A 14,386-nucleotide genomic window follows, 5' to 3' on the forward strand; every position below is an offset into this window, starting at 1 on the left:
AAGATCAAGGGATCACATCTGATGAGGGCCTTCTTGCTGGTGGGGCCCCTCTGCAGAATACCAAGGCCATGCAGAGAATCACATGGTGAGGGAGTTGAGCATGTTCGCTCAGGTCTGTCTTCCTCTTCTTATAAAGTCACTATTTCCACTCCCATGATAACCCATTAATTCATTAATCCATTAATACAAGGATAGATTAATCCATTCATGAGGGCAGCCCTCATGACCCAATCACCTCCCAATGGCCCCACCTCTCAATGCTGCAAAATTGAGAACAATGTTGCAAGATGAGCTTCAGAGTGGATGAACATTCAAACCATAGCACTATTCTAGTCACTCTTTTTGCACCTTGACATGCACCCTGAGATAAGTAAATGCTACTTATTTCTGGCAGATGTATGTAAAAATGAAGAGGGTTTTATCTGGTAATCCAAATATGTAAGTCCTGGTAATCAGATCACAAACTCATTTGGAGATGTGGGCTTATCATTCTTATAAAATATATGTTTTTCCAGGAGAATAGCCTACCCCAGTGAGGGGGCGAATGGACACCAGGATTAAGAGGTTACGGAGGTTGGCTAGTGCAGGCTGAAGTTAAGGGTGAAGTAGAATCCTATCCATGAAAGGGAAGACAATAGTACCGCGCAAGAAGTATCCAGAAGACTCATAAAAGGGTGTAAAAGGGAAAGAGGTCAACCAGATTTAAGTAGCTGCTTGGCCCAAAGAGAGTGAAGCCATCTTAGAGAAAGTGATACCTAAGAATGTTACTAAAGACTTCCACTTCCAGGAGAAGGAGTAATAGAAACCAGATTTACCTTCTCACGTGAAACAAACAAAATATGGCAGTGTCTATGAAACAATGGGTTTTAAGACATTGGGCATAAGGCAACAATGATAGAAATCCTGACAGGTGAGAAACAATTAGGTAAGTCTGATTTTTAAAAGAGCTTCCAGGGCAAAATGTAAGTATAGTGTATCAGTGTATTACTTAGGGTTCTACAGAGAGACAGAGCCAATAGGATGAAGACTTTGTGTGTGTGTGTGTGTGTGTGTGTGTTAAGGCAGTAGCTTAAACAGTTGTTGGGGAGGGCAACTGGAAAGTCTGAAATCTGTAGGACAGGCTAGCAAGCTAGAAGCTCAGGAAGGATTTCTTATGTTACAACCTTGAGGCAGAATTCCTTCTTTCAAAACTTCAATTTTCATCTTCAGTCCTTCATCTGATTGGATGATGCCCACCCACATTATCAACAGTAATCTCCCTTGCTTTAAGTCAAGTGTTTGTAAATGTTAATCACATCTACAGAATATTTTCACAAGAACATCTACACTAGATTTTGACCAAACAACTGGGCACTATGGTCTAGTTGAGTTGACCCATAAAATTAAAATCACCATTGGGGAACCCATGCATAGCTTGGTGGACTCCTGAGGTTGAGGAGTTAGAGCTGAGAGGCTAGGAAGACCATGCAGTTAGGGTTTGCTGGGCACAGTGCCGGAGAAGAACAAACTGCTCAAGGACAGAACACCAGAGAACTAAAGATGGTACCTGTGATTATTTAGCAAAGTTCTGATAAGCACATGCTTGTGAGAAGACTACTTGAAGCCAGAGAAAGAATTACCCCCAAACCTGAGAGGTGACAGTTCTTCAGCCAGGTGGAAACTTCATCAGTCATGGAGCCTGCGGTATAGCATGCAGGAAGCCTTGCTCCAGAAATGGGACTCGATCAGCCCTTGGCCGAGAACTATCCTGGACTTATCTACCAAGTCATAAAAGCAAAACCTGAAAGAATCAAACTGCTCTCAAGCAATGTATCTTTATCTCACTACAAACCATAGGAAAAATTATTTGAATGCAAACATATGTAGCATATAGAAATATAAACTTCACCATATCTTGTTTTCAACTAAAAGTTAACAGATATACAAAAAAGTAATATTATTATTCATAAGAATAATGAAAATTAATCAATATGACTCAAAACTGGGATAGGTTTTAAAATTAACACAGAAGGATCTTAATACAGTTAAAATAGTTGTGTTGCAAATATTGAAAATGATAAGTAGAACTGTCAGACATATAAAAAGACCCAAATGAAGACAAAGAGAAGAAAATTATCACGTCTGAGGTTTTTAAAAATATAATGCACTTCTGGTATTAACAGTAGATTAGACATTGCAGAAAACTAATCAAGTTAAAAATATAGCAATAGAACCTATCCAAAATGACACACAAGGAGAACAAAACAACTCAACTCAAAGTTAACAATAAAAATTAAAATAAAAAAGAGGACAACAGAGGGCTGTGAGAAATTAAGCAGTGTAATTACTTGATCAATTTGTATCAACAGAGCCCCCAAAATGAAGGAAAATATTGATACATAAAATATTTGTAAAAGATACTGACAATTTTCTAAATTTGATGAAAATGATAAATCCACAGATCACAGACACTGAATAAACTCAAAGAAAAAGCAATATGAAGAAAATGAAAGCAACTTAAATCACAATCAAATTGCTCAAAACCAGGGATAAAAAATCAGTATTAAATGTTATCAGGAAAAATAAAACCTGCTGTTGCTATGTATAGAGTAATGATAAAAGATAATGCCTGATTTCTCACTGTTAAAAATACAAGAGAGAAAAAAATGGAAAAGCATTTTTAATGTACTGAAAGGAAAAAAAAATAAATCCATAAACCTCAAGTTTTATAGTTAGCAAAAATATCTTTCCAAACTGAAAGTAAAATATGTACTTTTTTAGCCAGTGTTTGAAAGACTTAGTCACAAATGGACTTGCATATCTGAAGTATGAAAGAAAGTCTTGTAGAGAGAAGGAAAATGTATAAAATTGAAATAAGAATACAGAAAAAAACAATGAAAAACACTGGCAATATGTACTACTTGAGCAAATATACACGATTTGCCATATTTAAATTTTTTAAGATAAAATTGAATGTAAGTATAATTAATAACAATACATTGTAACGTTTATACCACATGTAAATGTATATGATGTATAAATATATATAGATATAAGTGTATATATGTGTGTATATGTTGGGTAAAAGTATAATCCATAAAAAAATAGCACAAAGAATGTAGATTAAAAAATGGGAAGTACATGATTGTAAGTTTCTCATACTATAGGAATTGTTGGGATATAACTTGAAAGACTGTGGTAGACTGTGATAAGTTAAAGATGTATGCTGTAGACACTACAGCAAATACTAAAATGGCGAAGAGTTGCAGCTAATAAACCAACACATTTTAACTGAATTACAAAAAGCAATTAATCAAAAGAAGGAAGAAAATAGAAAATAAAAACCCAGAACATGTGGGACAATGGAAGTAAAATGAAAAAATAGGAAATAAATATATAGTAAGATGATGGGTTTAAATGTAACTATATCAATAATTGTATTTAATTTAAATGACAAAACTTGTCTATTTGATTATTTAATTTTTACATTTTTATCTGAGGATTCTATTTTGAGAAGTTACCTACAATGTATTTACTAAATAGCATTCTCTCCAACCTCTGTAGATCTTACTTTATCATGTATTTCCTTTTGTAAAACATGACTTTTGCTCTTATTCTGGCCTTTATTTTTTATCTAGATTTCTTTCTACTGTATTTTTCTCTATAATATATATTACTTTTACTATTATGGAGGTATGCAAGGGAGCAAAAAATGGCTTCCTTCTACCTTCCTAGGTTCTTTGGCTGGACTAAAATTAAATTGACAGGGGACACATTAATAGGGAAAATATTTTAATTATGTACACATGAGAATCCCATAATATATGAGAGTCAAAGAATGGTCAGATGATTGAAGCTTATATAGCATCCTGAGCTGAGAGGCATAGAATTGTGGGGTTCTTGGGGGGTGGTGGTGACACAAGTTACAGAAGGGTGACGGGAGGAAAGGTATGGGGCACAAAGGTTGTCCTGTTATGCAGATACAAAGTCTTTGCAGCTTTAGGGGGAATAAATGATTGTATGGGCATGGGGTGAAATTCTAATGTTCTCTCCTGTGATGCTTTAATCTTTCCTAGTCGAATGCCCAGGGAGGGTATTCATGAGAGTTGAGTTCCTTTGGGAGCACCCTTCTTTGGACAGATGAGCGGAGCCCAGAGAAAGCCTCTGCCTGCCCTGCGTGTGTTTGCTGTTTCCCAGGTGCCCTCAGTTCCAAGTAATCAGCACGGCAAAGCATCATATTTTAGGGTGGCATTTTTGTAACCCCTTCAAATTCTGACTTTTAATTTTCCACCTCCTCCTCCAGTTTTACACCTTTTGTCCTTTCAGCCAGGCTTTTGCTTGATCCTGGCTACAAAAACTGTCCTCTTGAAAACCTGTAGTAAACATGTTAGATACATCCAGTGGATTTTTCCATTCCTCAGTTTACTGCATTGTATCTTCATTACATGACAGCCTCCAGTGCCAGAATATTTCTTTTGAACTCTGCCCTTTCTTTGATTTACATGACATGGGACATGGGACAGTCAGGTTTCTGTCACTTTTTGAGTATTCCTTTTAGCTCCTTCACCAGACTTCGTAGAAAGTACATTTTCAGCCTTCTTTCTTTGATGCTATGCTGTCTACTTTTTCTGAATCACTCTTTATGTGGAAAATTCTTTACCAGTAACTTACATATTTGTTCTCTCTTTCAAATACTAGTCTCAATATTAATCACTTCCTATTCATTTCTATGATAACCTGATCATAAATCCAGAATGTTCCAGACCTATTAAACCTGTTCCGAATTTTAAATTGTTTTATATTAACTGTATCATTTTCCAAACTTCACTACTAGATTTTATACTTTTCCATCATCAAATCAATTAATATCAGTTATTATTCCTGAGAGCAGTTCTTATACCTGTGCCCATCTCTCAACAATCATATTCATTATGGTAGCAAGTCCAATATATATTAGCTAAACTATTGAAATAGCATTCCAATTTATATACTTGTTTCCATTATCTCTGCCCTCTGGCATATCTAATAAACAGAAGTCAGATTAATATTTCTATGGCACAATGTTGGTTGTACGATTGCTTTCACCAATGGTGTGATCTTCTTCAGCTGATGTGATGAATAAAGTGCTCTACGACAGCTAGGACAGATGGCAGGAGGAACATATTGAATGTTCAGTTTCGAAAGTTTGAAAAAAAATCTGGAAACTTGGACATGGAACAAGTTCTGATTTCAAAGCAGAAAAAATGAGGCAAAGTAAACAAAAATGGATGATTTGTCTAATTACTGGGGAATAGGCTGCATGTACATCGGTGAGGTCATTGTTCTTCATTGTCCTCAAAGGGCTCTGGCCACTTTTCAAATTAAATCAAAGAAATAAATCACTTGTTCATTGTATTTGAGCAGTCAAATAAAAACTTCCACTTTGATATCAATCTTTTTGCCAATTCTTTATCACAATACTAATACTCTTACCTAGCTCATTAGAGGGGAGATTATTTTAAGTATATTTTAGAGACTTATATATCCGGCTGATGGGCTTCTGGAATGTTAAATCTTTTATGATTAGTGAGTTTGAAGCATATCTGAAGTGTTGAATGCAGATGTTATCAAGACAATGTTCAATATAATTTTTGAAATTATTAAAAATAGATTTTATAGTAGTAACTAACAACAAAAATGATAACAATAGTTGGCTTATATTATCCCCAACTATGGTCCAGACACTATGCAAGAATTTTAATCTGCATTGTACCAAAAATCTTACAAAAGTCCATACAGTGGATGACTACTGCCATTCTATGGATAAGCAGTCATTTGGACTAAAAGGTTATGTAACTTGCCAAGATCACAGAGTTAAAGTAAAACCAAAATTTAAGCTCAGAGATTAAAGAGATTAAAGGATGTTTTTTGACATTTGGGGCTAGTATGGAAATGCTCCAATAGGCTGTGTTGTATGTATTAGAGGGAAGAACAGGTATACTGCCCGTCTGTGGCTGAGCCCCAGAGTGTAGTGAGGTCCATGAAAAGCAGTGCTCCCCATAGGCCAGGCTTCTTGCACAGGACAGCCTGCCCATCCGGACTGGCCCTGCTTATTCTCCACATAGCTTTCTCAGTTCCTACCTAGCAGTACAGCGTGGAAAAGGACAGCCTGGGTCATGGGTCTCAGAGGTTGTAAGCATACATGGAAAATGTGCCCCTGCCAAGAGTGATTGCCAGGCACCGTTGGCTGTGTGTCCTATTTCTATTTCAGAGATGTTAAAATGAAAAGCTCTATGGATAAACAAAAGACAAGATATATTGCAAAAAGGCAGGTGAGTATACTAGGTGTGTGTGTGTGTGTGTGTGTGTGTGTGTGTGTGTGTATTTCTCTCTGAAAAGAAGTGTTTCAGAGGCTATTCTCAAAATCCCTGCCAAAGTAATAGACAAGAATGTCCTTTATTCAGAACAAAGAGAACCAGTGAACAAGATGGTTTTTGATGTGCTTTTTAAATTTTTATTTGAATTTGATTGTCCTCTAAGTTCTTGGGGGAAAAATATGTTCGGAACTTGAAGAGGCAATGTAGATAATCTATTTTTAGACAGTGTGAGGAAACTTCATCTAATAGCAACCTTAACAACCTTTTAAAATTCAGCACTGGAAAAATCTAGCACACTAGGCAAAAGCATCTTGCTCGTTTTTATGAATTTCTAAAGGTATTTTCAACTAAATTGTCCATTCCTTGATATTTTGAGACTTGTCAAATTAACCAAATCGATTAAAACATTTGTGCAAAAGAAGCATATTTCACACAATATACTGAAAAGTATTAATGCATGTATTTTACTTGTATATACAGGCAATTTATGTAGTAAAATTATATTTGTCACTTTAATATTATCATTAATAAATATTATTTATTAATGAAATACACTCATATTCATGCAAATCCGTTTTTCTTCCATGTGACACCTAACTCATGACCATCTAGGAATAATATCTGTTGTCAATCAAATATGGGAATGGCTGAAAATACGTAGAAACATAGACTGTTGGTTTTAACAAAAGTTATAGAGAACTCCTGGTCAGCGAGTCCATAAATTCCATGAACGTATTGTTTTGGGCATTTCTCAAAGTTTCCAGCACAGAACTGCACACACTTCAGCTGCCCAATAATTATTTTGGGGGTTGATAAATGAAAGAGCTAAAACTATTGTTTGAATGGTACTGCAACATACTTCTTAGGGTCTAAGTCAATGTGTGTAGGGAAAAATCATATTGCCAGATCCAGGTGCCCACATGTACCTTTTAGTGGACATTCACAGGGCTGTGTTCTCCAGGTCCTGCAGGATGAGTCCATGAATCATCTTCCAGGATCACACCTGGCATTCACTTCACCATTTAACCTCTCTACTCTGCTTACCACTCACCCTCAAAGGCCAGCTATTCAAAACTTGGCTTCCAGAAAGTAATATCTTTATCCATCTTTGGATTAGGCTCTGTGATATAGTTTCCCTCAAAGAACTGGTCCATCAAAGTATTCTGCTAAACAAAAGACTATCTGGAGCTAGGTCACCACCTCGTAGGCTTTGTTAGCACTGCTATTTATACTTTAACGTTTTAGCATTGTTTTTCCTTCTTTGCAATCTTATGCCCTCCTCAAATTATTTCTCTTTCATCAGCCTCTGTTTGTGTTAACAGTGCCAAGATCTAATCTTGTCTGTTATCTAGAACAAAGCTTTGATCTCAGATCCCTTTGACATTATACTGCTTTATAGTGCTGTACTGAGAAGACTTGGTTGTTATCCCAAAAGACACACAAACATGGATGAATGTTAATAATGGATATGAATCCAGCAGTTTTTCATTCTAGAAATCAGTAGGAAAAATGTATAATTACAGAGCAATGAGAATAAAGACAAAATTGGAAGAGAGAGGAAAGGAGGTATTTGGGCCATGTGGAGGAAGTTAAAGATCTTCAGGATTCCATGACTGATTGGATGGTGAAACTGAATGAGAAGTTGTTGACAACATCTCCAAAGTTTCAGATTTGAAAGATGGGCTGGATGATGGTGTCGATCACATGTTAGATCCTACAAGGGACAGAATAAAACAAGTTAATGAGTCCAATTTTAGCCATTTTGAGTTTTGATTCAAGCAGAGGACTGTAGCTCAGAAGAAGGAGTGGGAATAGGAAGGAAAGGCACATGTGGAGCCGGAAAGACACAGCTCTGAATCCTGGTCTGGTCTCTTCCCAGGCACATGGGGCTGCCCTTGGCAAGGTGGCTGGGAGTCAAAGAAGCATACCTAGAGTGAAAATGGAAGCTGTCAGGTCTTCAGGCCAGGACTGGAAAATATCAATGTCACTTCCTTGTTCTATTGGTCCAATAACCTAGACCCTGCCTCTCAATGGGAAAAGGGCCAAAACATCAGTGGATATAATTTAGAACTGCCAAGTAAACACGCAGTTGTTTCTCATGATTAAATGTTCAGGTGATAAGCCCATAATAGACTTTTATATTTACACTTACTTAGAATTTCTAAAATGTATCCTGTGGCCTCAGATGTGTTTATCTTCCTAAAATGGCTTTTATAAAATATATTCTAGAGAGTTATCCAATATATTTCTATTGCAACAGATTCTAGAGAGTGTATAATAAAATATAGGAAATATAGAATATAACTGTTTTACACATATATTTTTGTGTATTATAACATATTATTCCATGTCTTTCAAATGACCTCTGGTTTTAAAAAGGTCTACATTTCTAAACATGTGTTTCCATTTTAATCGATACCACTCCCACCATGCCTAAGAAATCTCCAATAATGTCGCTTAAAATAACTAAGTCCTTGTGCAAAGACATAGTTTATACGAAGTTGAGAATATTGACAAAGTGAAAGGACTTCTTTCTCTCTTGGACAACAAGGCACCTTTGCCATTTTGTCACTGGCGGGCCACAGCTTGTTCTGGCCTCTTAGATGAATGTTATGTAGGGTCCATTCCCATTCTTTTGTGTGAGATTTCATGTTTTAACATCATAGATGTGGGAAGAGACCATATGTTGAAGTAGTTGGAATGGGAAGAGTAACGTAATTTCAGTGCATAGTGTTTGCACTGGAGGAAGCAGTACTGAAGATCTCACCATTCTAGATTTTTTCTCCTGCAGCAGATTAGAGGCCAGAATCAGAGTTACCTGGGGATTTTCATCATAGAACTGAGTAACAGACACCGCCCACACTGAGCCTTAATTTTTTTCTTGTTAGTAAATAGCCTGCTTGCAGTGGCACTTAGATATACAATTCCTTAAAGATAAGCAGAACAGTATTACATGAAGATTTTAACAAGTTTTGATTCTTAAAAAGCCCCACAAATAATCTAACGTGGTATTCCAAGTTCCATTTTGTAAAAGTTTTATATAACGTAGCACAGGCTCATTAGGGCTCATAAAACAGATGTATATTTTAAAGAATAATAAAAGAACATCATGTTCCTGTCCCTCAGGCTGAAAAACATCTCATGCCTCTGCTCTATGCATGGTCCTAAGCCTGTCCTGACTCCTGCCATCTTTCTCCCTTTCTCACCATGGGTGAGATCTTGTTCCTGAAATATCTTTGCTAATAAATCTCTTTATATTATTATTCCCTTTCTCTCTTTGTGTGGAAAATTTCGCCTGTTTTGATATATGTTTTTTTAATTTGGAAACACTCTGTATGCCTTGTATTGTGACTTCTCTCCCAGTATTTAGTACTTGAGATTTAACCATGCCGGTTGAGGTCATCTATTTATTCATTTCCACTGCCTACAATATTCCATTGTATGTTAATATCTCAATGTAGTTACCTGTTCTTCTGTTGATGAGGAGTTGAATTGTTTGGTGCACATATGGGAGAGTTATTCTAGGTTATAAATCTAGTAGTAGACTTTCTGTGTCATAAAATATGTACATTTTCAAATACTTGACATTGTAATGTTTAATTTTATGCAGCAACTTGACTGGTCCACAGGGTGTCCAGATATTTGGTCAAACATAGAGTGTGTCTCAGAGGGTGTTTCTGGATGAAATTAACATTTGAATCAGTAGATAAATTTGACATAGCAGCTAAAGTGTGTGGGCCTCATCCAATCAATTGAAGGCTTGATTAGAACAAAAGCCTGGATAACAGAGAACTTTGCCTGCCTGAATGCTGAGCTGAGACATTAGTCTTCTCTTGCCCTCAGACTGGAACTTACACCTTTAATTCTTTTTATTTCTCAGGCCTTTGGACTCAGACTGGAACTACACCACTAGCTTTCTCGGGTCTCCAGCTTGCTACTGTAGACCTCTGGATTTTTCAGCCTTCATGAGGTGAGCCTTTCCCTGAAGAAGCCTGACTAATACACGAAGTAAATTGCAAACTCCTTTGCAACTTTTTCGTACGTGTTCCTAGTTTGCCTTCGATGCCTTGATGACCACCAAACAAAACCCACAAAAAACAAAAAACAAAACAAAACAAAAAAACCGAGGCGAATAACTCACATATGCCTTCCTAAGAACTCAAGGTGAAATTGACCACATACTTTATCTTCCCACTGGGAAGATTTTGACAGTAAAAACGAATGTTAAAATGACTAAGATTATGCATATTTCTGAATATATTTATTGAAAACACATGTTTATTTTGTTGGTGAAACTAGAAAATTGTTCTACTCAAAACTGTTTTCAAAATGAAATTTCTTATTAAGTTAAGATAAATTAAAAGTATCCATTAAATAAAATTTGTTTACTAAAAACAGAGTATGTGGGTGCCAGTTTGCCACATATTCACCACCACTTGATAATGTCAGACTATTTCCTTTCCCCTAATTGGGCAGATGTGGAATGATATATCATCATGAATTTTACTATGAATTTCAAGCTACCTAATGAGCTTGAGTAGCTCCTCACCACACCACTTAGTCAAATTGTGTTTTGTTCTGTCTTAAAACACAGGATCAATGATCACATCGTTCAGTCTGAAGAGGCAGCACCCACCACTTGTCTATGAAGAACTTCTCTCCATTTCCTTAATTTGCATTTTCCCTTTTCTTCTGTTCTCTCAGCTGCATCCCTTTCCTTTGCCATGCAAACCTCCTAAGGTGTCTGAGGTTACTATTTCATTTCAGCCTTTCCAATAAAACATGTACTGCTTTTTATGTGTATTCCAAATTTATGTAAGTAGTATTGACCTTTGTCTATTCCCAACTTTTTTCACTCAGCTCTATTTTTTTCCTAAGATTTCTCCATGTTTCTGTGTATAGAAACAATTTCTTGATCTATAAAGACAAATGGGACTATGTGTATATATATATATATATATATATATATATATACACACATATATATATATATATACACATATATATATATATTTTTTTTTGAGATGGAGTCTTACTCCATTGCCCAGGCTGGAGAGCAATGGCACGATCGATCTCAGCTCACTGCAACCTCTGCCTCCCGGGTTCAAGCAATTTTCCCATCTCAGCCTCTCAAGTAGCTGGGATTACAGGTGCTTGCCACCTTGCCTGGCTAATTTTTGTATTTTTAGTAGAGATGGGGTTTCACCTTGCTGGTCAAGCTGGTCTTGAACTCCTGACCTCAGGTGATCCACCCATCTCAGCCTCCCAAAGTGCTGGGATTACAGGCATGAGCCACTGCGCCTGGCTGGGACTATATTAAATGAAAAAGCTTCTGCAAAGCAAAGGAAATAATTAGCAGAGTGAAGAGAAAACATGAATGGGAGAAAATATTTGCAAACTATTTATCTGACAAGGGACTAATATCCAGCATGCAAGGAACCCAAAACACTCAACAGAAATATATATATATATATATATATATATATATAGCATTAAAAACTAAGCAAAGCACCTGCTGGTCACTGTGGTAATTGCCAGTTTCTGGATTCCAGCAGTTAAGAGCTGCACCTAGCCTCCAATGCTTTGGGGCGTCTTTATGTGTATTTGAGCCCAAAACTGTGACTCCCTTTTTTACTATCAGTTGTGGCACGCAGAGGACAGTTATGACCGAATTTGTTAGTAATTCCGGTGCCTGCCTCTCCAAAGCATTCTGAATGGCCTTGGGGAATAATGTGTCCACTGGGCATTCCCAGACAACACAAAACTTAGGTGAGTTTTCTGGTCTTATGCAACATGCCCATTCCAGAATTTCCATATTTCTTAATTGTCAGCCTTTCTTCTAACATTTTCCAAGGGAACTGGAGCATTTCCACGCTAATCTATCGTGGCCATCTCTTCTAAAGTCCACTGTAGCAGTAAGTTTCCCCTTTGACATACAGTCAATTTCAAGTCCGTCATTCTCTGCATCGGCTGATGCTGGGTGTTACCTCTAGCTATGGTCTTGTCAGCTTTGGGAAGAAGTGGGCCATTCTCCAGGAGCACATCTAATGCTTAGTAGGGTAGAGACCTCTGCAGCCATGACCTCCAGCTTGAAGGTGGTCCTAGCTTTCACCAGGGAAGAATAGGCTGCAAGAAAGAGGGTAGGCATTTGTAAACTCAGTGTCCTCAGGAGAATCTATCCAGGTGGTGGTGTAAAACCCCAAGTTCAAGCTTGTGTAGCCAATGTACAGCTGATGCAAACACACTGACATACAGGTGCTTGGAAAAAAAGATTTATTCAACTTGGCCAAAGCAAGAAGATGGTGGGACGGGGCAAGATCTCACAAATCTGCCTTAACAGAAAGAAGCAGCGCAGATTTTTTGTACAGCTAGAGAGTAAGTTGGAGGAGTTTCAGGGAACGCCTGAAAGAGGAAAAGTCTGTGTTTGTTCAGTCTCAGATAGCACCTTGAGCAACCAGACTTGTGGATGTCAGTAGCTGGTCACAATTTCCTTAAATGCACTCATCCCTTCTGCAAAGATTTTTCATGACCCTGGAGTCATCTCCTATGCTTAACAAAGAAACAGTACATCAGCAGGGAGCTCACCACCAGCAGCTGGTGACCATCGGCAAGCAGTTAAAGGCTGAGGGCAAGAGCTCATGGAGAGACTTATTTCTGGCACACAGTCAAGAAGCAAAGTGAGGACCTGAGTGGGTCACAGAGCTTCACCTGTGTCTTACAGTTATATTTTTCCTTGAATTAGTAAACGTTGCTATTGAGTAAAATCTCTGAGTCCTATAGGTCTGACTTGACATTGTCACTTTCTGTGTTGTCTTCATTCTGTTATAAAAGAAAACTTTCACTAACAGTTAAATGCTGCCCGGTGTAAATTAGTGTCATCAGTTGCTTCAAACAGAAAATAAGCTCAGTTAATTTCAAGATTAGTTCAAAGATTTTTTATCTAATTTACGAAATAAAAGAACTATTTTGGAAATTCTTTCAGTCAAAGGTACAATATAAGATATTTTGTGAAATTTACTTAAAAAGTTCAAGAATAAACATCATGGTAGAACAATATTTTTACTAAATTAAGAAAATGGTGAAGCATACTTATCTGGCAGGGGAGATAACCATGATCACAAAGGTGGTTTTCCCAGGGCAAGGCTTATCCATAGCACTCTGGACGTGCTGGCCTCTGTGATGTCCCCAAATATGGGAAACTTGACTGCATAATTTGTGGTAGTGGGGCACTGCATTCGCTAAAAAAAAAAAAAAAAAAAAATGCACACATATAATTTATAAGTCCAATATGCTCTGTTTTCTTAAGCCAAATAAAATAGAAGTCATAGTTGTTATGAGAAGACCTTGCACAGTACACAGAGCAGTATAGTTTAGGGCCAAGAAAATGAGATTCAGATGGGAAAAGAGATGTGGGAGTCACCTTGGCTAAAACTCTCATTCCCCAAAGTGGCAGTAGCTCTTGTGCACAGGCTTATAGGTCCATAGGTATAATTACCAGTGTTCCCAGAAGGGATCAGCCAGTTCCAAGAGTCGCTGCTCCCAGGGAGGCCCAGGGACACAGCTGCCATCATGGTTCTCCCTGTCCAGGTTCAATATACTGTTCACGGGTGATAGTGACTAGGAGTCATGTGGCCTAGCTGCGTATCTGACATACAACTATATCAATTTACCAGAGAGAAGAGTTAGAAAGTTAACTTCAGGTCAAATCATCACATAGAAGAAGGGGTGGGAGGATTTTATGCCTAGAAACAAATAGAAACCTAGAATCATAAAATACAAATAACAGATGACATATTAAGCTTTTTACACATTGATTAATAATGTTTGCTATTAGTTTATATTTAATTGATTAGATTACAAAAGTTTTAGTTCATCCATGAAATAAGCCTGTAATTTTTCCTTCTAATACTCTCTTTGACTGGTCATATTTAAAAGAAATTTTGTTCCCTGAATGACTATTGGGTACATAATGAAATGAAGGCAGAAATAAAGATGTTCTTTGAAACCAATGAGAACAAAGACACAACATACCAGAATCTCTGGGACACGTT

At 37.2% G+C, this 14,386-nt stretch overlaps 1 non-coding gene across 1 annotated transcript; it reads left to right on the forward strand.

Annotated features, from left to right (window-relative positions):
• Nucleotides 1-13,420: 13,420 nt before the first annotated feature.
• On the forward strand, nucleotides 13,421-13,577 carry LOC115831088. The gene has a single exon (XR_004026629.1). It is a non-coding gene; the product is annotated as a U1 spliceosomal RNA (small nuclear RNA).
• Nucleotides 13,578-14,386: the final 809 nt, after the last annotated feature.

Source organism: Nomascus leucogenys, chromosome 17 (assembly GCF_006542625.1).
Source record: "Nomascus leucogenys isolate Asia chromosome 17, Asia_NLE_v1, whole genome shotgun sequence".
In the NCBI taxonomy this organism is placed as follows: Eukaryota; Metazoa; Chordata; class Mammalia; order Primates; family Hylobatidae; genus Nomascus; species Nomascus leucogenys.